General features: G+C 42.1%; 1 protein-coding gene across 3 annotated transcripts in view; it reads right to left on the bottom strand.

Annotated features, from left to right (window-relative positions):
• Window positions 1–24,147, bottom strand: part of OGFRL1 (opioid growth factor receptor like 1) — an 82,458-nt gene that overhangs the window by 11,107 nt on the left and 47,204 nt on the right. The gene's annotated exons all lie outside the window — the stretch shown is intronic.

The raw sequence follows: 24,147 nt of genomic DNA on the forward strand, positions 1-24,147 counted from the left end.
CGAGGACAGACTTGGAAGTTCAGTGACTGTATTTTGGTTTTGGCTAGCACATGCCCTTTGGACAGAAACACTGCCAGGAGCGAAGAACTGATGGGTTGAAGGCTTAACACATTGTTCCAGTGCCTATTCTCACGCTCATGACTAAAAATGTGTTCTGCATTTCTAACCTGGGTTGGTAGGCTTCAGTTCACTCTCAAGGATTTCTGCCCTCTCTTAATGACCATTCTGTGGTGTCTGKTGACTGTTCCTAATGATGTGTATTATCAAATCATCTCTGTCCTCTCCTTGGTAAACCAAACAGGTTGAGCTTCTTAAGCCTCTCGCCATAAATTACCTTTCACATTCCCTCACTCATTTTTGTGCCTTTTTTTCCCTGCTGTTGCTTGAATGTTTTAGCATCCTCTCCAAGTGCAGGTAYCAGCATTTTAAGTGGATGTCAGGATCATCAATATAAAGGTGATTTCATCTATATATTCTTGATTCCTTGTCCACTCTATAAACTGAAAGATGATTTTAACTCAAATTGCCACAGTGTCATGCTTAGATGCACTCATGTCACTCTCATACATAACCTTCCTGCAGGTTCATTTGAAGTGTGTTAGCTGCACACACTGAAACCAAGGACAAGAAATTACAGGGAATGCCCTGGGTTGTCAGGCCTTRTTTCAGGCAAGTTTATTTGCAGTAGCAGCTCACCTAGATGGAGTCACAGCTGTGTGCTGAGCTGTGAACCTGTCATRCAGCTCAGTCTGCCTCTGCTGCCCATGTTCCTGCTGCCTCCCACCRTCACCTGCCTTGGCCAAGACATTCTCCTCCTCCTCCTCCTCTGCTCATCGTGGAGATTAATGAATCCCATTCATCCTTTCCARTATCCTTTAGTCACCATTATGCCAGCTGCTTCCCTCTTCAGGATCCAGYTACCATTCCCACTCAGTCCAAGACCAAAGCTGGTGACCCAAGCCAAGACACCCCTCCCACCCCCAGCCCTGTAGATTTTTGAGGTCTAATGGAACTTTTTTGATATGTGATATTAAGGAATGCATGTAGCATACAGGAAAGCTCAGTCTCATTCTTGCCAGTGGACATAATTTTAATGAAGAATAAAAAATTCCCATCATGCAGGCACAAGAAAGGTTATAAGAGGGCAAGCAGTAAGACTAGATGCTAGAGCTGCAGCTGGGGGAGCGGTGTCTTTTATAACACTCATGCTTATGTATCTCATTTTTGGAGAGTTCCCTCTTCTTTGACCTTATTTGGAGGAAAGGCAGATTTCTTTCCTGCTTCCACAGTATCTCCTCCCATGCTGTTGGCATAGTTTGAAGGAACTGACTTAAGAAATTCTGGTATCTGGAACACATTTTTCTTGTCTACCTGCTGACCAGCTACTTCCATTGTCCAGCATTTACTGGTCCAGTACAGACCACCTCTGATTCCTCTCCCCTGCTACAGCTTTTGTCAATGTTCCCTCATGCTGATTGTGTTTATACTATGGGCAGTGGAGCCTTGAAAGCATGCATTGTATAAGCATCAAAAATCAGATTAAGGTTTTGATGATATTCAATTTGCATGGCAGTGAATCCCACAAACTAAAGCTCTTCYTGCAAGAAAGCTCAATTTTTTTGTGCAAGTAACTGCACATTATTATAGAAAGCTCAGTTTTACCTGAAGAGCAAGGCTGTCAGCCAAGTCTCAAAGCTGTAGGCCAAATCTCATCACAGAATTTTAGATGAATTTTTAAAAGATCTGGATCTCAGAGCACTGATAAGAACTCGGAGTCAAACTGGTGGGAGAGCTCTCTAAGCCACTCCCCATCATTTATCATCAGTTCTGGTTAATCGGGGAGGTCCCAGATGACTGGAGGTTAATCAATATGATGCCCACTTACAAAAAGAGTAGAAGAAGGAACCTGGGAACTACAGGCCTGTCAGCTTGGCCCTGGTGCCAGGGAAGGTTATGGAGCAGATATACTTGAGTGCTGTCATAAAGCACATACAAGACAAGATCCAGGGGATTAGACCTAGCCAGTCTGGGTTTAGGGAAGTCAGGTCCTCCTTGACCAACCTGATCTCCTYTAATGATCAGGTGMCTCRCCTAGTGGGTGAGGGCTCTGGGTGTTGTCTGCCTCAATACTGTCTCCCACAGCATCCTCCTGGAGGAGCTGTCAGCCCATGGTCTGGACAGGTGCACTCTTCRCTGSGTTAAGATCTGTCTGGATGGCCAGACCCAGAGAGTGGTGCTGAATAGAGTCACACTGAACTGTCAGACAGCCATCACTGGGGTTTCCCAGGGCTCAATATTGGGCCAGCTCTCTTTAATGTCTTTATTGATGATCTGGGCAAGGGGATCAAGTGTAACCTCAGTAAATTCACAGATGACACCAAGCTGGRTGACAGCCTGCAGAGATCTGGACAGGCTGGATCCATGGGCCAAGGCCAATTGTGTGAGGTTCAAMAAGGCCAAGTGCTGGATCCTGYCCTTGGGTCACMASAACCCCAGGCAGTGCCACAGGCTGGGGACAGAGTGCCTGGAAAGCTGCCTGATGGAAAAGGACCTGGGAGTGCTGAGTGACAGGGGCTGAACATGAGCCAGGTGTGCCCAGGTGGCCAAGAAGGCCAATGGCATCCTGRCCTGTGTCAGCAAYAGTGTGGCCAGCAGGARCAGGGCAGGGATTGGCTCTGGTGAGGCCACACCTCGAGTCCTGTGTCCAGTTCTGGATGCCTCACTACAAGGACATTGAGGGGCTGGAGTGAGTGCAGAGCAAGGCAGTAAAGCTGGTGAAGGATCTAGAGATTAAATCCTATGAGGAACTGGGGTTGTTCAGCCTGGAGAAAAGAAACCTCAGGGGAGACCTTATCACTCTATAACTGTCTGAAAGGAGGTTGCAGCCAGGTGGGGRTCGTCGGTCTCTTCTCCCAAGCAACAAGTGACAGGACAAGAGGAAATGGCCTCAAGCTGTAGCAGGGAAGGTAAACTTTGGATGTGTTGGGCTGCATCTGCCCCTTGCCAGCTGTATGCATTTTTCCTGTGAACAATGTCTTCTTTCACAGTTGTGGCTTATTGCTGGTTCTGGATTTGAGCTAGGRGCAGTCAGGATTCATGGAGAGGCTGTAACACTTTAAGTAGCCTTGTAGGGTGGTATTTGAGAGCTTGAACAGATTGCCACAAGACATAGCTTAATTAGAAAGAAAACAAATTCCATTACCTCACAGTCATAACTGATAGCCTTTTTTGCCAAGGTAGTGAATTTCTGGCACTTGAGTTTACCAAAGTATTCTTGTACAATGTAAGATGACAAAGTGCTAAAGCCAGGAGAACCTGGTTCAATCAAATAGTTTGTCACATAACACAGGCCAACAGTGAAGACAACACAAGACCTAAGGGACTGCAAACCATTGTGCATCAAATACAGACTTTCATAACACTTATAAAAAATGAGCACTTGACTTCTGATCATATACATTATTATACATCTTAAATAGTATGGATTAGTCAAAGCCACTTTTTTTTTTCTTTCATGAGGACATGGTTTTATAAGGACTTCAAAGTAGAAATCACATTGCTTTCTCAAAGCTAATGCTGCATGGATATCGTGTGATAACCGTAAAAAAATTATTAAAGATGAGGTAATTGTAATACTTTGTCATTATCTTGGGAGGATGCTTTGAATAGGATACCAGAGAGGTCAATTAGCAACTGTGGAGAGACTTACTAACCTAATATTAAGGTGATATAAAGCTGGGAGGTATTATGCATCCTTAGAGGATATAGTATACTACAAAACTGCGTTGATAAATGACAGGGGAAGGTAAAATAAACAACAGTGGTAAAATGAAATTTAGCCGAGCTAATGTAAAATGATTCATAGTGGATATTTAAACATACAAAGGTAGATTTAGGTAATGTGGAAAGGCATTGATACCACAGAAATGTCTGGGAGCTACAGTATTCTTACATACATTCAGACAAGGGTCCAAATATATTTGGACACCAACATATTTGGGCAGGTGTTCAAATTCATACAGGTATGACAATGTTTTGTACGCAACAGCTGCAGCTGACTGATATTTTAGTGGGGTTTGTTACCTCATTTGCTTATTTTTTTGACTATGGTGCATTTTAATTCTCTTCTGTAGTYCAGCAAAGCCCCAGATTGCTAAATGCCAAACTTGATGTAGGAGCTGTAGAAGGTGAATCTCATTTATAAAGTTCTCCATAATTCCCTCTAGTRAATGTCATTGGAAATGATTAACTAACTGTAAACCCAGAAGTCAGGTTGCATATTTGCCTAAATTTGTTTCTATTGAAATCTGAAATTAATTTGCAGAGAAGAAAAGACTTCACATAAATCATTCTGGACATGACAGATCAGTGTATTAAGCTCCCTAAAGAGAGTGGAAGTTCTCCCATTTTTGCTGGGTTATGACTACAGCCCCGAGGACCTTAACTAAAGCCCTGTTTATTGGAGTGTCTTGCACTACAAGTCTGTAAAAGTCACAGCCAAGGTAAACTCAGAACAAATTAATAAAGAGTATTTCACTTTAAGGTGATCTGTCTAGGGGTTTAGAGAAGTAGTCTCAGTGTAGTCCTTAAGCCTCTAGGAGTCTGCTTCTTTCTTCCCAGCTGGCCTTTCAAACCAAGCATAAGACTGCAGTCAGTTTCTKGAGAGGAAACATCCCCAGCTGTAGGATGTGACATGGTCTGAATGAGTTGCTGTGCAGAAACCCTCGATTTATAGCTGCAGTCCTACATCACCCTTGTGATAGATTGGAACCAGCTACCTGTGCTGGTACTATCAGCTTTTCTGTAGTGGGTTTGTCTACGGTGCGTCAGCACGTCAGCTGCCTGAATCACTGATAAGAAATGACATGCATTTGCCAGAAGTTCACACTGGATTAGGTGAAGCCATTGAGTTTTGCTGAAGGGCTCCGGGAATGCACCATGGAAGCCAGTACTTTTGGCAGTGGAACCTAGTAAGAAATCCTTCTCCCTGAAACACAAACTGAGAGTGTGATGCAAAGCCCAAATGCAAGAGCCTTGGGAGATCCCTTAGTGTGTCTATCTGCTCCTGCAGAAGGGCACCAGCGCTCCAAAAGCTTGGGAGGTCCTGTGGTGTAGCTGCCAGCCCCATGAAGACATTTTGGCTATTCTAGGTCATCTCYAAGGAAATGATGCACCTACTATGTGTATGCTAATAACGTATAGGACTTATTATTGGCTGAATCCCTTTAAAAGCTGCTGCTCTGTATTGACCAGAGCTCTGTTTAGCTAATGAACTACTACACCCCTTGTTATCTTTTGGCATACATCTCTCTGTAAACAACTAAATTTAGGTGTTTCTTTACAAATTTGATCCTGCCCCAGATGTCCCTGAGCATCCACATTTCTGTTGGGAAGGTGTGCTACATACTGCCTTTGACAACAAAGGTGTAAATGGACATTTCTGGCCTCACAGCACACATTATTTCCTGTCCTGAACTTCCAGAACTGCTGAACAAGGCACCTGTGCCAGATGTAGGACCTGACTTAGTGTACTCAGAGTAAGCACAACTCCCGCAAAGCTGTGTGATTTTCTTCTCTGGGATATTAAACAGAGACTGACATCCTTCTGCAGCCTGAGAAGGCTTCTCATTTGGGGAATTTATGTCCTGAGCAATCTAACCTGTAGATGCTAAGCCTGAGCAAATCACAAAATACTCCTTGCGTACTCAACAGAGAAAAACAGGAACCTCCAGAGGACAATCCATATCAGCCTAAACCAGGCATTTTAAATATGTAGCTAAATCACTAGAGTTGTTTGTATCTACTTGTTATAAAGGAAGCCAAGATCTTGTCAAACTCAGGTTAARACATCAGACTTTCAAGCTGTAAAAATTACATTACATGACCCAGTCTTACACTCTTGAGGTTTTCTGAAAATACTGAATTTTGAGTACCCAGCTCCCATAGGAACAGACAGAACATCCAACYGAGCTGGTGGTGAGCATCCCTTTCCCTGGCATGAAAATATCTGTAATCAGGTCATATCAGGTAACACACTTCCAGCGAGAGACTGAGAGGACTCTTGTTTCAGAGTGTCTGTTGCTAGGTACGTAGAACTCGAGAGTGCAAATCTCTTTAGGAAGAGACAGGTCTTTAACCTTCCTGTCACATTCTATTGAATTTCTTATGCATAAGATCAAAAWGCTAAGGAGATGAACAAGAAAATTGCCTCCTCCTTGGTCTCTGAATGAATAGCCAATCTTTGGCTCTCTGGTGAACAGAGAAGTAAGACAGGCTGTAAGGCGATCATAGCATCATACTACCCTGATATGTAATTTGCTGTGCTTTACTTGCTCACCTAAACACAGCAGAAGTCGTGCAGAGTCCCTTCTCCATCCATAATGAAYAGACAATAATGAATCCTGTTCTGCTCTTGGGTTAAAGGGCCTCACTTAAAGGTGACATAAAGTCAGAGCATCCCCTGGGAGTGCAGCCAAGTGGTACCAACATTGAGCCATCACAAGCCTGACCCACCTCTGTCAGCTGAAAGTGGAGCATGCACAACAATAGCACTTCAGTTTGACAAGACTAGAAACTCGTGCTGTCCCTGGAAAAGATATTGCCAATAAACCACTATTTCAAGACCACAGACTCTGCTYGTTCTTTCTTATCTGAGTTTTTATGTGACTGTGTGAATTTATGTAGTCGTGATGGTGCAGCAYAGCTATTTCAAAGATCTAATTGACRTCAAGATTGATGTGATTCATGGGAGTCATAGGATCCCTACCAGYGAAAAGAAGTCCACATTAAATGATATGCATTTGTTCAGTTCTATAGTTTGCTTCTTGGCAGATGATTGTGGATTTCATACACTTCATCAAGGATAATTTGAAAGTGCCTAAAATCATTGATCTCTGACAAACTCCTCAGCAGTTACTTGCAGCCAGAGGCTGGCACAAGACCAAATTACACAAATGGGACAACTGCAGGCACTCACTCTGCTACACACCTGCTTTTCATCCTTTTCCATATCATGCTTTCTACATCACCTATAGAAAATGTATATAAATAGGGAATGTATATAATAGGGAAGAAGTTCATCAGGGAAGCCATTTTTAATTAGGTCACTGATGCTCCACGGGGTTTTTAGCTTGTGATTAAGGCAAAGACACAYAGGCTGAGATAAAATAGCAAGCAAACACGCACAACCAGAAATAGAAACCACCAGCAGTGCTGGCTCCATGTACTTATCGCAGGCCCAGTGATTTTTACAACCATTTGATTCACCTAGGTAATCTATTCTGCACAGCTTTAAAACACAGGTCCACATCAGCCCTGCCTTCTGCTCTTTGATGGCACCTCAAGGCAACCCTTCCCCATGTCTGTCAACCTCTCAGTGACTTCAGGGTGGCCAGGCTGGAGGGAGATGATGGTAGAGTTGAGGAATTCAACTGCTTTGGAGTGATGAGGAGCAAGATATGGCCCACAGCTGTTATTTGAGATGGGACTGAAGCATGTTACACAATGCGATCTTCATAGGAAACTCAGGCAGTGGCTGGTGCACACAAGTTCTGGAATGAAAGGAGTGATTTTTTTCCTACCTATCTTGTTGCRCCYTATCACKGATTTCCTTAGATCACCACAGGACMGCTTCATCATAAGGYTACTGTGYTCTTTTATTCTGAAGAAAACATGCTAGTAGAGCCTGCAAAAGCYTCTCCTTGTTTATCTCTGTAGTGCCATCAGTACATTAAGTGTACTTGACATCCCAACAAAGCATGCAAGATGGTCAGTTTAAAGAGATGAAATWGTGCTTCTAGTGACACAGGAGAGCAAAAAAGGGATAGGATGATCTTTTTCCTGATACGACAAATCTGAGTTCTGTGTTAACAAATAATGATAACAAATGTTCACTTTAGGAAACTGACACAGTGAACAAAATTATCTGAATACAGTGAGCACGTGTACAATTGCAGAATTAGCCCATTTTATTTTGTAACATGCCCTACTACAATGTGAAGCTGCCTGGCAGCTGGAATACAAGAAGCCTTTGATGTGCTCAAGACATTGCCACACTTYCACACTGTGGTTTGACCAAGCTGAATGAACCATCCAAACGGGCTCACTTCTGCCATGAATGAAGAGATTAGGAAATAGGCATTARTGTCCTTTTGCATGTGGCAAAGTGGGTCAATGTTTTGGTGGCAATGTGCTAAAATACAGTGAATGCTTTATATTTGTTTTTGACTGCTCTGTATGAGCTCTGCATCTTTCCTTATGTCATAATTAGGGGGCTGCTTGCAGCTCTGTTTGGGAGGAATCAATTTTTCAAAACAAAAAGCCACCTAGGTGAGCTGGGAATTCCAAGATTTGGGGATGATCAAGGGGGTACAAATTACATGTTAATCAATAGTACTGTTAAGAAATACTAAATGAAAAACTAAAAAAAGCCCACATTGTCACCATAATCACAGAACTAACAGTGAATAAAGCTGTTAAGATACTTGATCAAACATTACAGTAGAGKTCATTACAAAGCAAAACACAAACCGGGACAGACAAAAGAAGAAAAGGACTGATCCAGGTTAGGGAGTGGAAGCAAGGAACTGTTTCCTTGTGGGATAAATGCAGCTTGCTCAGGGGACAGGAGGCTCTTTACCAAGAAGCTAAGAACAACTCATCCATATACTTGTGTCATCATTGTCATAACCAAAGAAAATGCCTACACTACAACAGAAATGTGTGGCTAARGAGGCAATTTTTCTTCTTGATATTGATGTTGAAAACGATAAAGTCCCATTGTTTCTTCTTAACATTATTAAAGCAATGGCATTTCCTGGCTTGTGATGTTTGTGGTGGTATTTCCTTGTGATGGGAGGCTACAAGTTAAGAATAGGGGGTACTGTTAACATTGTTTGGAGCACAGGATAAAAAATGCACGATGCATGTTTRTGTTCTTTAAATGAATTCTTCAAAGGAAACAAAACAAAAAATAAAGACTGCCAGCCTCGCATGAGTAACAATATTGAGTATTCTGGATGGGGTTTTTGGGAGCTGCTTGAAACTCTGACACAAGCAATTCACTCTCATGCAGGTGCTTGCTGTTTCTAGAATGCAWTGATCATCTTCCTGTTCTGCTTCAGATGAAAATGATTTATTTATGTTTTACTTCTCTATGGAATTTGTCACCCTCTAACACCACTCATAGCTGTCCTTAAGCAGGGAAATATTTGACAGGTCTGAGAGTGTGCCAGAGTGAAAAATAAAGCACCTATGGTAATGTAAACATCATGTTAGGGCTAAAACGATAGAATAGGAACAGCCCTTTTCAGCACCATGCGTTTGAGCAGACACAGTGGTGGGATGTGTATCTAACTGCTTTGCTGTGTTCTTTCATTTACATTACAAAGGGATGTTTTTGGCAGAAAGTCAGTGTAAGCATTCATTATTCCTTTAAGGGGCTTGATAATTCAGTATGTTAATATGCTGCAGGCTGTCAATGCTGTCAACCATCCACCAAGAGATAAATTAAACTTTGTTCCAGCATCAGTATTTCTGTATGGAGTCCTGAGGTTAAATSGGATTGGAGATTTGACCRTGGCGTGAGACCTAGTGGTGGTTAMTATGTTTGTKAGATACTTTGTGTGAGGCAAAAAACACYGGGAACTGAATAAAACATGTGAAAATAGTCACTGTTAGCTCAGGGGGTATGAAAATCACAGAAAATGCAAAAAGCAGTTCAATCTGATACCCACCCCCCTCCTAAAAAAACCCCCAAAAAACACCATCACCAAAAAGCCCAAACACAAATCAACCCTCAAGTATACCTATGAAGTCTGGCTCAAATATGGAAAGGAGAAGTGGGTTTCTGATGCAGCTTTGTGCAYGTCTAAATGGTTGCTCAGAGTTCCCTTACAGTCAAGGGAGGAAAAGTGGGACTTTTAGGTAACAAACCATTTAATCCTAAAATAGCCATTTAAACTAGGTCCAACGAAGTACCTCTTTGTCTACTTTATAAAGGGAGAACAACTGGCTTGCCTGCATGCAGACAGAAACACTGAAGATATCTATAGTTACCAAGAAGTGATTCATCTTCAGCATCTAGACACATTTTAATGTACATGAGCTTATTCTGCTTGGCCATCTGATGAATGTGCTTTAAAAGCCTCTTGAAAAGTTTGGACCTGCCAGGAGGGCAGGTCCACACCGCAGTGGTGTCACATGGAATCACAGAGTAACTCTCAGCACCCAACKTTTCTGCAATGAAGTAGCTGCTGAGTCTCCACGGACTTGCTCTGTGGGGGATGAAAAAAGGGGGAGACTGCCACAGCAAGAAATTCAGAACTATAGTCTGACATTGGTGCTTTGAGGCTGCATCTATATTAGTATTTTAGCCGGGATCAGAAGAGAGCTTTTAAAGATAAATTCCCAGCTCTTCCACCTACTGGGCTGTGGTTTGTATTACTCATTCATACAGTCTCAGAGAACATGAACTTTATTTAGATCAAATAAATACACTCCAGATGCAATGGRCATTCAGCCCATGGGACCAGATTAGCACTATTCTGAGGAAAAAAAAATCACCAAGTTCTGTAGTGTGGGTGTCAGATTTTCAGCACTGACTGTTTTGGTTTTCAGGTCTGACACCGACTTGCAGTACCTGCTAATGTATCCTAAAGTGAAGAGGATTGTGGAAGAGTCCCTTGGTCCGTTAACCATTGGAGGAGTTGAGAAAGATAAGATAGATTAATTAGTGTACTCAAAAGTGAATGAAACAAATAACCATGAAATGGATGGTGSACTAGTTTTCCAAAATTCAGTATTTTAACAAAAAGGAAACATCAATTAAACAAAGGCAGAAACAAGTCTGGCACAGGGCATAAGGCAGTGAATTAAGTGAGGATGCAAAATACTTGTTGATTGACTATATCAGATATGGYCAGTAAATTCAAAATATAAATTGGCCTTTTGTTTACAGCAGTAGCTTCAGGACTTCATCCAAGCATAAACTGAAGTAAACTAACCATGACTTTATTAACCTACCAGTTAACATGACTGCAAAAGAACTGCAGAACAAAGCACCAAACSCATTCCCAGCACTACTGCCCAAGCTGCCTTATCCACACACTGCAGGTTGTACCTGCAGCAAGTGGAGCCTTATCTACAAGCCACAGTCTGTCCAGGGTTATACCTGCTGTGGCACAGACTTGTGCAGGGTCACAGTYCTTCAGAAGAAACCTGCTCCAACATGGCTTTACCCATGGCTGCAGCCCCTCCAGGGCATAGCTGCTCTGCTATCCATGGTCACATGCTTTGAGGTGTTCCAGCATGACCTCTTGCACTGCCACTGATGCTCCAAGGTGTACCTCCTGTGGCTACCTCAGGGCACAGCTCTGTGTCACATCCCCTACCAGCTRCCTRCCCGTACAAGAGGACAAAATCAGGYTYACAGCCACATYCRTATGAGAGCTCTGCTTGAGCARGGATRYTCAAGAAACTGAGTGGTCATTGCAGTAAGGCTGGAAATGTCTGCCACATGGGAAGGAGAGGTGCTTCATTCTCCCCAAAAAGCAGCTGAGGAGAGGAAGAACTGCTGCTAGTTTATAACATGATTCTGCAGAGACTGAGAGGCAGTGACCCAAGGGCAAATACAAGGCTTGGCTCAGGACACTGCTTTTATCGTAGGTTTCCCAGGCAATGCAAAATAAAGTGACCATCAACACAGAAAGTGGCAGAAGCAGAAAGGAGCCGTTGACACACCCTGGAATTCGATGTACAGCATAAAGGGAGAAAGTAATGAAGCAGGTAAGGGACCAAATACACCACAATCAGAGCTAGGAAGAGCAAGTACTAGCCTGCCAAGGAACAGCTAAATATCTGCAACAGCTGTGAGCTCAGTCTAGCACACTCTGATCAAACCTGTCATCTTAAAACCCTTCAAGCGCCACATCAGGTGCCAAAAAAGACTATGGTGGGTTGACCCTGGCCAGCAGCCAAGCACCCACATAGCTGCTTGCTCACTCTGCCACTCCAGAAGAGCAGAGGGAAAAAACAGGAAGAACAAAACTGAGACAACTTGTGGGCTGAGATAAAGATTGTTTAAAAGGTAAAGAAAAAACTAAAAAACCCCAAGTCAACTAAAGGAAATTAGTCTGTCACAACATGCCAGACATAGGCAGACTGATGCTCAGCCAGTCTCTGAACACAGGCCACCCAGGAATCCACCCCCTGTCCTTTCTTCCTCCTCTACCCCAGTTTTTATTACAAAGCAAGATGCTATATGGTGTGGAAAATCCCTTTGGCCAGTTTGTGTCAGCTGTCCTGGCTGTGTCCCCCACCTCCTCACCGGTGGACAGAGGGGAAAAAGAAAACCTTGAGGCTGGGCAAGCACTGCTGATCGATGACCCACTGACATATCACTGACACTGCCTTAGCCCCAGATCTCAAACCATGTGAAGCACTAAGAATTAACTCCATCCCAGCCAGACTACAACACTTTAGAGCTACTGCTCCAAACAATCAGTACAAGAATTGCTTTACATGAGATCTATGAGTGCCTTCATTGTTTCATCTGCTTTAAGGTCTTTCTCATGCAATCTATTTGCATACTTTTGGGGAAATTACAAAACCCTTTATCCTTCCTGTTAACAAATAAACTCTTTTATTCTGAGGAAGGAAAAAAATCATGTTTATCACACTTAGTTCTTTTAGCATCTTTGTTCAGGCACTGAAACAGGGCTGCCCAAAGAAGTGGCTGAGTCACATCCCTGGAGGTGTTTAAAAGATGTGTAGATGTGGCACTGAGGGACATGGTTTAGTGGTGGACTTGGCAGGCTGGGTTAATGGTTGGATTCAATTGTCTTAGAGGCCTTTTTCAACTGAAATGATTCTAATTATTCTGATTTTTAGAAATTGATYTGGCATGTTTCCATAGTTACACTGGTGTGTGGGTTTTTTAAAGACAAGTAAACTCTTTCAATCCTTCATAGTTTAATCTGAGTATGTGTTAAAATTGAGTTTGAGTATGCCACTCTGAGTTAAATTCTAGCAAAGGTGCTACTAAAGGATCAAAATACCTTTTTCTTAAAAAAACCCCCAGCAAACCAAAATATAAACAAAACACACAAACCCAACAAAAAAACCTAAACAATAAAATAACATTTCTGAAGTATACTGGAACAAGGCTATCTTATTAGTGGTTTGCTCTGTAAAGCAAGCATATCAAGAAACCACAAAAATTTAATTTTTGCATACTCTGTACAAGATTAAAGGGATASAATTCAATATATCTCTTAATAACTAATGTTCTTTAAAACCTAAAATTTAAAATCAATCCTTGTGATTTTTGTTTCAAAGTATTCCTGCTTTCCTCACATATAATCAGACATTAATACCCTTGTATGTTTTCTGCATGGKAATAGAGACAGTTCTGCTCCTCTGTGGGTATCTCTGCTTATAACATGGCTTCAAAMACGATTGTAATGCTGCTTCTTCATTCTCTAACTCTTCCTATTCATTTGCAAAGGAAGTAGACATTAAAATAACCAAGATTTTTTTTTTACTTTGCCCAAGAGTGGAGACAAAAAAAAATTAAGCGATACAAAAATTTAGAAAAATCATACAGATTCAGCTATGAACAAAAGTCACATCCTTCCTTATGTCTACTTTTCATAACAGCAGCATCACTCCCATTCYCCTTGTAAATGAACCAGTCATTGCTTGTATTAAACTAACATCCACAGGTTCCAATCAAGGATTTACTGTTCCACATCCCTGTTCAAAGCCATGGCAAGCTACTTTCCTTACCCTGAGCAATACTCTTGGGATCTCAGCTCATGTAGACACTGCTGCAAGTCACATAGCATGTGGCAGTACAACAGCACTGTTCACCTCCAAAACTAGCTYAAAACTAAGACAAAATGCAGCCAAATGATGTGAAAATTGAACAYGAAGAGCATGGTAGGGTGGATAAGATGGATAATGCTGAGGAAGCGATGTGCCTTCACTTTGGTGGGCTGCAAGCAGATGGTGCAGGACTCAGGGATGGATCACTTGGATTCCTAGCCCCAAAGTTCACCTTGGGCTCCCATCAGGCAAAGGTCTGTGAAATACCATCACCCATCCYGTGCAGGGCTATTCCCCTGCAACACAGGAAGTGCACATCAGTACCAGAGCCCGGTCCTGAGGGCACAGAGTCTGGCAGCAGAGCTGACCCCTGCTTCTCCAGATGTGGGTGGGTTTGCCTGCTGCCAAGGCAGAAGGTTTGCACCACGGCTGACACCAGCACAGGCTACAGAAATGTCCCCAGCACTGCGCCCTGAGGGACAGCTCCCACTGTCCCTGTTCCCTGCGAAGCTGAGTCATGGATCCAAAGTGCAAAGACAGTGCTCAGTTTGACGTGACACACCTGAAACAAGAATACTGCATTTTCAGGCTGTTCGGGTAAATGGTGACCTAAAGAACATAACTGAGAACATGCTGTGTAGGATCTCTGCCTACTCAGCCCAGCAAGTGAAAATYAGCTTTCTTCCACTCCCATATCGAGTCCGTTGTCCCCTGTGTGATGTTAACTCTGCATATATCTAGGCTGAGCATCCCTCCAACACTTCGCCATTTTTTCAGCTGTTACTCATACACTAATGCTTGAGGTTACCCAAATGAAGATTGTACACCATGTTCACAGATTCTGATCAGACATCTTCAGTGTTAGACAGCAGGGAGGCTTGTGATTCAGTGCCTAAGGTCAGGTGTCACCTGGACACCTGGTGGAGGTGGTGGAGATACCCAGACAAATCCAGGTTTCATCGTAGTCAATGACAACCTAATCATCATGGCTCAGGAAGCCTAAAAAAGGACTTGCCCCATTGCAGACATGTGATGGTCAGTTAGCTGAGGCTCTCTCTCACTGAAATGAGAGTACACATCAGCAGCAAGTGTCACATGGCTGTAGACTCCTATACTAAGGCATCATTGTTGCCTAGTTTTTACTTTTGTGGCAGTGCATTCTTTTGGAGGTGGGTCATGGCAATTACAGCAGTGAGTTATTTACTCAAGAACCACATTGCAAACAGGTATCACTAAAAGAATAAAGAAAATCTAACCTTTCCTTACATATTAGAAATGTTACAGAACAGTCTTCCTTTTTTTTTGACAGCACAATGACAGTGTTTGTGTTCTATCACCATATTGAAATGTTCCAAAGTCATAAAGCCTCAAAAATTCAACTGAAGCTAGACAGTTGCTAAGCTAAGGTTGGCATTATCCTGACCCAGGCTGACTGTATTCCCTGATGCATCTATACCCATCTGCTATTTTCCTTCTGTTGTGCCAAGATTATCCATCATTCGGGGCAGGGGAATACCTTTTATTTTCTGTCTGTTCAGGACTAAGGAATAGGTGCTAGATGAATACAAATCATCAGCACCACAATGCCTGTGATGATTTATTCTCCCCCCTGGCTTGCCTTGTCTGCAGGAGACCTGAGATCCTTGTGTGCTTTTTATGAAGGGGCTTGYACTTTTTTAACACTTGCATCTCCAATAGCTGGTGAAAACAGTTCAGGATAATCACTCTATTAAGATACATGGCTGAACATCAACATACTCAGCAGAAGCAGAACCACTGATTATTTTCTTTAGATCAGGGACTGGTGGTGTCAGCTGCTCCTGTCAACCAAAACCAGTTAAAGGGGTGACAGGTATGTGATTGAGCAAACCAGGGGCAGGTTTTGCTCATGGCTAGAGCAGGTATGCCAGGAAACAGGCTGAAACAGTAGAAGAAACTGAACTTCCATTGCAGAACCTTTCTGCTGGTATTTGTAAAATAATTACATCAGTAATCTGCAAGAAGGAATCTCTTGCAAATCTTTCTTGCTAAGGAAAATGCAGTAGCTATGGTTACCCAGCAAACAGAGAAAGGAGGCAAAGCTCCTGCTCTGGGCATTGTACACCATTTTTAACATCAAAAGCCTAGTTTTAGCTTTCCAAATAGAATTATGAKAACAGCCACCCACGTTCCCCATTACAATGTGTGTGCACATATAACTGTGTGGCTGTGCATGTGTGGCTATATTTATAGATCTATAGTAGGATGACACGATGACAAAGGGAACATAAAAGGAATCATCTTTCACATCATCATACAACTATGAAGTTCACAACATACTCATAGACAACAATCCTGGACATTTGGTTACTCAGCCCAGGGCCAGCAACACCGGACTTTCCCCAGCAAACTTCTGCCTGCTACAAAGAAGAAATGGGTGTCTTCACTTGCCTCTGAGGATTGCTCAAGAACTACAGGAAGTTCCCTGTAAAGGAACTATGTCTCATTGTAGACTTAATGCAACCATTCTAGGAAAGTTTTAGTTAACTTCTTRAGGGTAATGGGCAAAAACACTGCTGTAGTGTAGGAGCAGCAATGTGGAACTTAGCACATGCCATAGCCCATGCTCAGAAACTCGGTAAATATTTAAGCAACTAGTCCAATTTGAATTTCACATAAAATGGCTTCACATAGTCATCAAGCTCWTTAATGGGTGTTTTGAGAGAGGGTGGGCATAGCTCAGTGGGCTGTAGCCCTGCTCATATAATGGATTCCCCAGGCATGGATTCAGACCTGGCTATAGCTCCCTTCGTGTCTTCAATGGGAATGCCTTAAAGCCCTCCCTATCTACCTGCTGGGAGTCTTCTCCCAAGGGGCCAGGATCCCTGTCTGCTTTGCCTCCTTCCCCCGTGCTGGCCCACAGGCAGTGCCAAGACATTGCTGCACTGCAGTGCCCAACACACCCACAAAGCACCCTGGACACGTGTGTTCCTGGGCTGTTCCTGCACCTGGCTGTGCCTCAGTGCACACCCACAGTCTAATCATGGTTTCTTTAGAGACTGCGTGGGCATGCACTCTGTGGTTCATGGTTAACCACCCAGGTTTGCTCTTCAGGCACCATCGCTCAGCTCAGGCTCCTCCTCATCAAAAAAACCTTTTTATATTATCAAGCTCGTTATCTAGACTCCTTCTGTAGACTAGAYAAGAGTTTGATCTCTAGAGTTAGGTTGAACTAATCCCATCCCTTACTACATGCAATTTCCTGAAGGTGGAACAGTCTGCTACCAGTGTATCTCTAGGAGTCTCTTCTTCAAAATGACAACAGGACAGCTGTGGTTGTTTGGTAACAGTGCAGAGCCCTCTGCTTTGACACCAATTTCTAGATGAAACAGTGTCTATCTAATTCTTCTGAGACACTCTGGAGCCCAGACAGGGCTTGCACCTGATAYAAGATTTCTGTGAGAGCAGTGTCTTTTTGGAAGAGTAACTAGGAACCAGGAGGACAGCACAAGGAAATCCTGGCTAGCACTGAACACCACCTAATCACATCTGCCTGAGAGCTGGGGGTGTGAACCACCTGTGAAGTCAAGGCAGACMGAGTCCATAGACCCTGGAGACTGATTCAGCTTGATCCACAACACACACTATTGTAACCASAACACCCATGCAAGGATGGTAGGTAGGACACAGGWTTTAACAGAAYCWTCTGGAGCAGCAGCTGGAGGCTAGGCAGGATATGTYGTAAAAAACTGTGCTTGAGGATCTGAATTGAACCCAGCCAGAGATTATTGTTGCTTCTGTAGGCTAGTACTGGAAAGTCACAGTAATTTAGAAGAAATTAAACCAGAATCTGTATCAACTTCCATCCAYCCATTTCCAAGAAACAGAAAAGTTTAGTCTTCCAATTTTTTCTTCTAAAAGATCTTTCTAGACATTAGAGGCAGTCTTTGGTGCAGTTACATCTACACAGGGCTGACCAGTGTGACACTGGAGTCATGAGATACCAGTATCATTTTGAACCAGAAACAAGAAGCCAGACAGACTGGGGGCTGCTGTTGCTTGTGCTGGACCAGCAAGACACATTTATATCATGGGTAGGATGAACACAGTTTTAATACTTATTTAAAGACACGAGGCTTAAAGCACTTTCATTTGAAAATTTAGACAAAACAATACACATTTAGTTTTAGAGGAAGAAGTTTTCTCAGAAGACTTCTGTTTCTAGCTTTTTTCAACACGATCACAGGCTGAAGTTAGTTATAATACAAACAAAATTATGGGAATTCAAACCCCATTTCTTTCAACTTAYGAAAAGAATAAGGCTTCCTATATCCACACCAGTACACAGGCCTCCTGGACTCATACAGAARAGAAACTTTTTCTATGCTACAAGTAGTTTTAAATCAAACTGAAGATATAAGAGAAGAATTCAGAGTAAAAAACAACACTACAGACACTGATAAGGAGTTTTATCTTAACCAACAGAACCCAAGAAAAATGAATCACAGAAAYTCTCTCATCTTGAGAAATTTATGCATTTTATAATCCCCAAAGGAAACAATTGCATCAGATAAAAATCTTTAGACCAAAATTAAAAAGAATAAAGCTGACAGAACTGCCTGAAATACATATTTTAGCAGAGAGTTATTAGAAAGTCAGCATAAATTGCCTCTTAATAATACTCATCATGCATCTATTGTMAGTAAATCCAAGCAGCCCTGGTTTTATACACCTCTGTAGACTTTATTTTATTGCTTACTTGCTTAGTAAATTTAAACTAAGTATATTGGCAATGTGTTTAGACTGTCACCTGGAAAAGGTAAACTTTCATCATTCATTATGAGCCTGCTTTAAAAAATCCAGTGCTTGGAGCTAAAGGCTCCAAGTTTGCAAAGCTCAAATTATCGGTCAAACCATTCAAAGGATACCTCTTCATAATATTTTTTAGTCATGTTGCAGGCACCTCAGTAATTTGGCCTCAAAGTGCCCTTAGAAGTTTTCACCAGTGGTAGTCAAGATCYTAGTGAGGAAGCAGGGATAAAAACCTTTAATGCTCATCACTTTGACTTTTAATTTCAATGGAGTATCTACAAATCTGAGTTTAACAGAACATTACCAGGTAGCTGATGACTTAGCAGTATTGTATGTAAAAATTATAGTGAACAAATCAAATAGATATCAACGTATTTTTGAGCTAAGAGAAATTTCTGTCAAATTCCAGTTGTTACATTTTTGTTAACCACTATAAAAGTTATATATAACTTTTTCATGATAGAATGTCCACTGAAAAACTCACTGCAGGATATAATTTCATGGAATTATAGAATATTTTGAATTGGAAAGGACCCATCATGATCATCAGAGTCCAACTCCTGGCCCTGCTCATTACCTATCCCGATGAGTCACACCACGTGCCCAAGAGCATTGTCCTTGAACTCTGTCAGGCTGTGCTGTGACCCCTTCCCTGGGGAGCCTGTTCAGTGCCCAACCACCCTCTGGGTGAAGAATCTTTTCCTGATATCCAACCTAAACCTCCCCTRACACAASTTCAGGCCATTCCCTTGGTCCTGTCCCAAGAGATCAGTGCCTGCCCCTCCTCTTCCCCTCATGAGGAAKTTGTAACTGCACTGAGGTCTCCCCTCAGTCTCCTCCAGGCTGAACAGACCAAGTGCCCTCAGCTGCTCCTCACAGCTTCCCCTCAAGGSCCTTYAYSATCTTTGTTGCCCTCCTTTGGWCACTCTCTAACAGTTTAATGTCTTTTTTACATTGAGGCACCAAAGCTGTCCCCAGCACTCGAGGTGAGGCCGCCCCAGGTCAGAGCAGAGCGGGACAATCCCCTCCTGTACCCCACTGGTGATGCTGTTCCCAGTGACCCCCAGAACACGGGTGACCCTCCTGGCTGCCAGGGCACTGCTGGCTCACRTTCAACTTTCCATCAGCTGGGACCCCCAGCTCCCTTTGTGTGGCACTGCATTTCCCCACCACAAATGCACATCCAGGGTTGTCCCAACCCAAGAGCAGATGTTTAACTTTGCACGGTTGGTGAGTGCCCATTTCTCCAATTTACTGAGGTCTCCCTGCAAGGCCTCCCTGCCTTCAAGTCAACAGTTCCTCCCAATTCTGTATTGTCAGCAAATTTACGTAGTGTTCCTTCAAGTCCTGCATCCATTTGGTATACAAATTGTATGTAAGACGCTTCGCAAATATATTTAGTGTATTAAACTTTTCATTTACTAGCAATTCAAACAAATGCTTTAGATGTTAAGAATCTCTGAATGCCATAATCCCCTGGATCTTGCAGTTCCCTCAGGAATAGACGCACAAACCTGGACTTCTTCCCAGTCCCACTTGCTAAAGAATGAACAGCATAACATTGCCAGAGCAGGATGTRAGGAAACAAGCAATACCTTCCGTCAAGCATCATGAAATCTAGTGTCAAATGTCACAAAATTTTCCAAGCTATTTCATAGTGTTTTAACGAGCAAAAGAAAAATTAATTCAGTGTTTAAAAATTAAACACTCAAGTAGTCATTGTAATTAATATTAAAACAGGATGGGGAATTTATGTACAGTCGGACAATAGGCTTTTATATGCCAGYAACACACAGTAAATTACTTTTAAAAGACAGTTATTATTTCAAATGTTCAAAAATTTCTGACAAGGGACTAATAAATTACATTGCTGGTCTTAGTAAAATCGACACTATTGTCTTCTAAAGCCTAATTTTGAAATTATTTTGAAATTTCAGATGCATTATGTTGTCTGATTTAAACTACATTTAACATTGCTTTGTTATTTAAAATTACAATTTGAAAGTAAGACAAGAACTAAATTTATTTGGCCCAAAGGGAAAATAATTAAAGGAAAGAGCTAAATAACTATATAAATATTCACAGGAAAAAATTATTTAAAGGAAGARAAATATTTTCTCTGGGATTAGCTGCATTAGTGTCAAGGGCTGAAACTGAAACAAAAAAAAAATCAGTTTAAGCTCTGTTAGCTTAAACTAATTAGGAAAAAGTGTTTTTGAAGACACTAAGGTTGGCTGGACAGAGAGGAAACGGACTGCTTTTCAAGTGAATTCCTTTCCTCTCCTAGGCAATTAGAGGGGTTTTGCAAAGAGAAAAAATTGGTGCCCCTTTTCTTTTCATGAGTCACTGAAGTTATTTGAATTGTTGAAACATTACAGGATAGTTTCACCCACTTCATGGACACCATTAACCAATGAGAAAGGACATTTTAGCTTCTAGATAACTTGCAGGAAGATGTGCAGCCAGATGAGGAATGTAATGGAAACGTTGTGTGGTACCTGCCAACGTTCTTGTCCAGTGCCTGAACTAAGTGACAGAAGGCAGGTGGCATCCTGCACATCAAGGCCAGAAAGGTACTACTGTAGAGGAGGTTTTGAGAAAACAAATCATCACTGGATATGACTATCAACTCAGTCCGTAAGTGGTGGGGACATATTCAAGATGGCATGATATCAGAATCGCTCTTTAGCTTATACAGAACACCCACAGTTAGTCCTCAGGGCATTTTTTTCATTTTCTGAAATGAACAAGATTGTGCTTGCATATATGGCTACTAATTAATAATCAGGTCATTCTCTCATAAACAACAMAGTAAAATATTTTGTATCCATTTATTTGTTTTGACTGAATACCATATGACTAGAAGCTCCAGGGAGAAAACAGGAAATACTGCAATGTAATAACTTGATTTTTCCTCTCTTTTCTGAGRGACTCYTGCTTTCAGGAGAAAAGGAAAAGAGAAGGGAGAAAGAGAAGGGAGAAAGAGAAGGGAGAAAGAGAAGGGAGAAAGAGAAGGGAGAAAGAGAAGGGAGAAAGGAAAAGAGAAAGTGGAGAAAGAGAAAGGAAAGAGAAAGGAGAAAGCGAAAGGAGAAAGCAAAAGGAGAAAGAAACTGCAACTCCATGAAAACATTTCTTCTACCTTGCATCCTTTTTGTTAAAATTTATGTTAGCTCTTATGTAGACAGCATCTTTTTTAAAGTCTGGCTTCAGCTGTGGTCAGATGACTTTGCAACAGACTTTTTAAAGTTGTTACAGTCACACACACAGACCCCCTCAGCTGGAGTGGAGATCCATCCAACCCATCATCACCTGGCACCAGCAGCTGGTTGGACACCTGTGAGCACACCTTGCCCTTGCAATCCCTTCACTGCTTCACACAGGTATCCAGATCTATCATAAATAGTCGAARGCTCCTTAAAAGCAATCGGCGCCTCATAAAATCTGCTGTGCTGGCTGAGGGGTTGGCAGCAGCTACCTCCAGCAGCAGCCTGGTAACAACTAAGCAGGCAAGGCAGATCTCAGCATCACAGTGATTTCCACACTGATTTGGATCATCAGAGTCCCCATGCCCAAGGAGGTGTCTGTTATCAGAAATCTGACTTAGATACTYGTCCAATTAACTGGTCAAGCTCCTCCATAGGGGTAGATATCAAATCCACAATGAGTGTCTGTGGATTTTGATGCTTCTCTACTCCTGCATCCTTAACTACTTCAAGCATGATGTTTTGCTTGGGTTTCTTTGGTTTGTTTCTTACAGAACTTACACTTACCATAAACAGAAATGAGGACTGTGCAGCAAGTGGTTGCCTATTCACTGGAGTGGCTCATTCAATAAAAAGTGAAATTAAAATCCAATTCTGTTCCTCCACCAGTTATTAAATAAAATAATTGTTCTGAACAGTGACTTTTGACAAAAGAGATATAAAACCATCTTAATGGAGACAACCAAACCACAGTTAAATGGTGATTAAGACAGAGCAKTAAGCATATTAAAGCAGTAAATAAATTTTTATCCAAAATTAACCCTAGTTCTCCATTCGACCCTTTACACCAGCCAGATTGAACTGCACATCAAAATCACTGTGTGCTTTATGTATTTTCTGAAGACTTTCAAGGCCAAAAATCTAAATATCCCCAAGCTTCCTTTATAATGAATATGCTTTTGGGTAGCACGCTTGAATTACAAGCCATTCACTACTTCCCATGAACTTTTGATCAAGCCAAGACTCCCTTGGCCAAGATATAACACCAAATTACTTGGTTCCCAATGCAATCTTACAGCAAGTACCCGCAACAAGGATTTACATCTAAACCCACACAGACTTCTATRGCACGTGACATGATTGCTCCCACAGGGATGGGATGCTACTTCCAAGTTGTGCTATCAAGAAATATTCCCTGCCTTTGGCATAATTGTTCAGTAATATGCATTTTGTGTATGGAATAAAACAGAAATGCTGATGGGCCAGCTTTTATGGCTGCTGACACAAAGTTTTTGAGCATAGCTGTATAAGATCTGCTGACACAAACCTTCTCCTTGAGAACAGCTGCGACTGCCTGCTGCTTTGGGGAGGGGATGGAGGGTTCTTTTCTCCCTTTTTCTGCCTCCTGTGGTGCACTCCAAAATGCTAGCTGTGCTGATAGGGGTGAAGTATCTACCAATAGTTGGTTATGATATAGAGGCAAACACGTAAAAGACTAAGTCAGTTCCCCTCCTGGCTTCATCCTTCGTGTGGCTTTCAGATTATTTAATAATCTCATATTCAGCAGTATTTGAATAAGATGGACAGTTATCAAAAGTGCTCCARTTTTAAGCTGAATACAGCATTATGCCTATTCCTCTAAACTGATAAGCACTTGGRATAGGGAAAATTCCCACAAAGGATCAGATGCAAGGCAACTGTTACTTGAAGGTTAGTGAGCATATTCACAGAGGACAAGTGCAGCCTGAGAGAGGATAAGGCAGCAGCATCTCAGGCTCTGCATTTCAGGGCACATCCAATGTTTAAATGTTTTAAAAGATACTCAAGGAGCCTCCCAGCTCCCTGGWTCAGTACAAATAATTAAGAGCTTATGTCTCCCCTTCATGAACAACAAAATGCTTAAGGATATGCTTTAAAGTATTTTGCTGATTTAGGGCCTCAGTAACTTGTTTGTGAAGATCTGAATTCTGACAGCTCTCCCTTGAATGTAAAAGAGCATTTGGGTCTTGGAAGAGCTGATGTACATTACAAAGTCTTTCCTAGCAGTTGCYACTACAAAAGCCTCATTGCTTAATTTAAGTATCCTACAGCAATTACTGCTAAGCTGTGTCTGGGTTGATACAACAAGCATTTTGCAATTCCAGATTTTCTTGATTTGTAATGCTCATTTTATTGGTCCTACAGTTGCCTTAACATAGCACAAGGTCAATCTTCTGATTTCTAACCACCCCCTCATTTACAAGTGCTCAATCTCACAGCTCAAGAAGAGCTGGTCACTCCCTCTAAGTCCATACKCAGGTCTGAAGTATTAAAGCGCAGCACTCACTAG

The sequence above is a fragment of the Malurus melanocephalus genome, unplaced genomic scaffold, assembly GCF_030028575.1.
Source record: "Malurus melanocephalus ecotype Western Australia unplaced genomic scaffold, MMel_1.1 scaffold_4, whole genome shotgun sequence".
NCBI classification, from domain to species: domain Eukaryota; kingdom Metazoa; phylum Chordata; class Aves; order Passeriformes; family Maluridae; genus Malurus; species Malurus melanocephalus.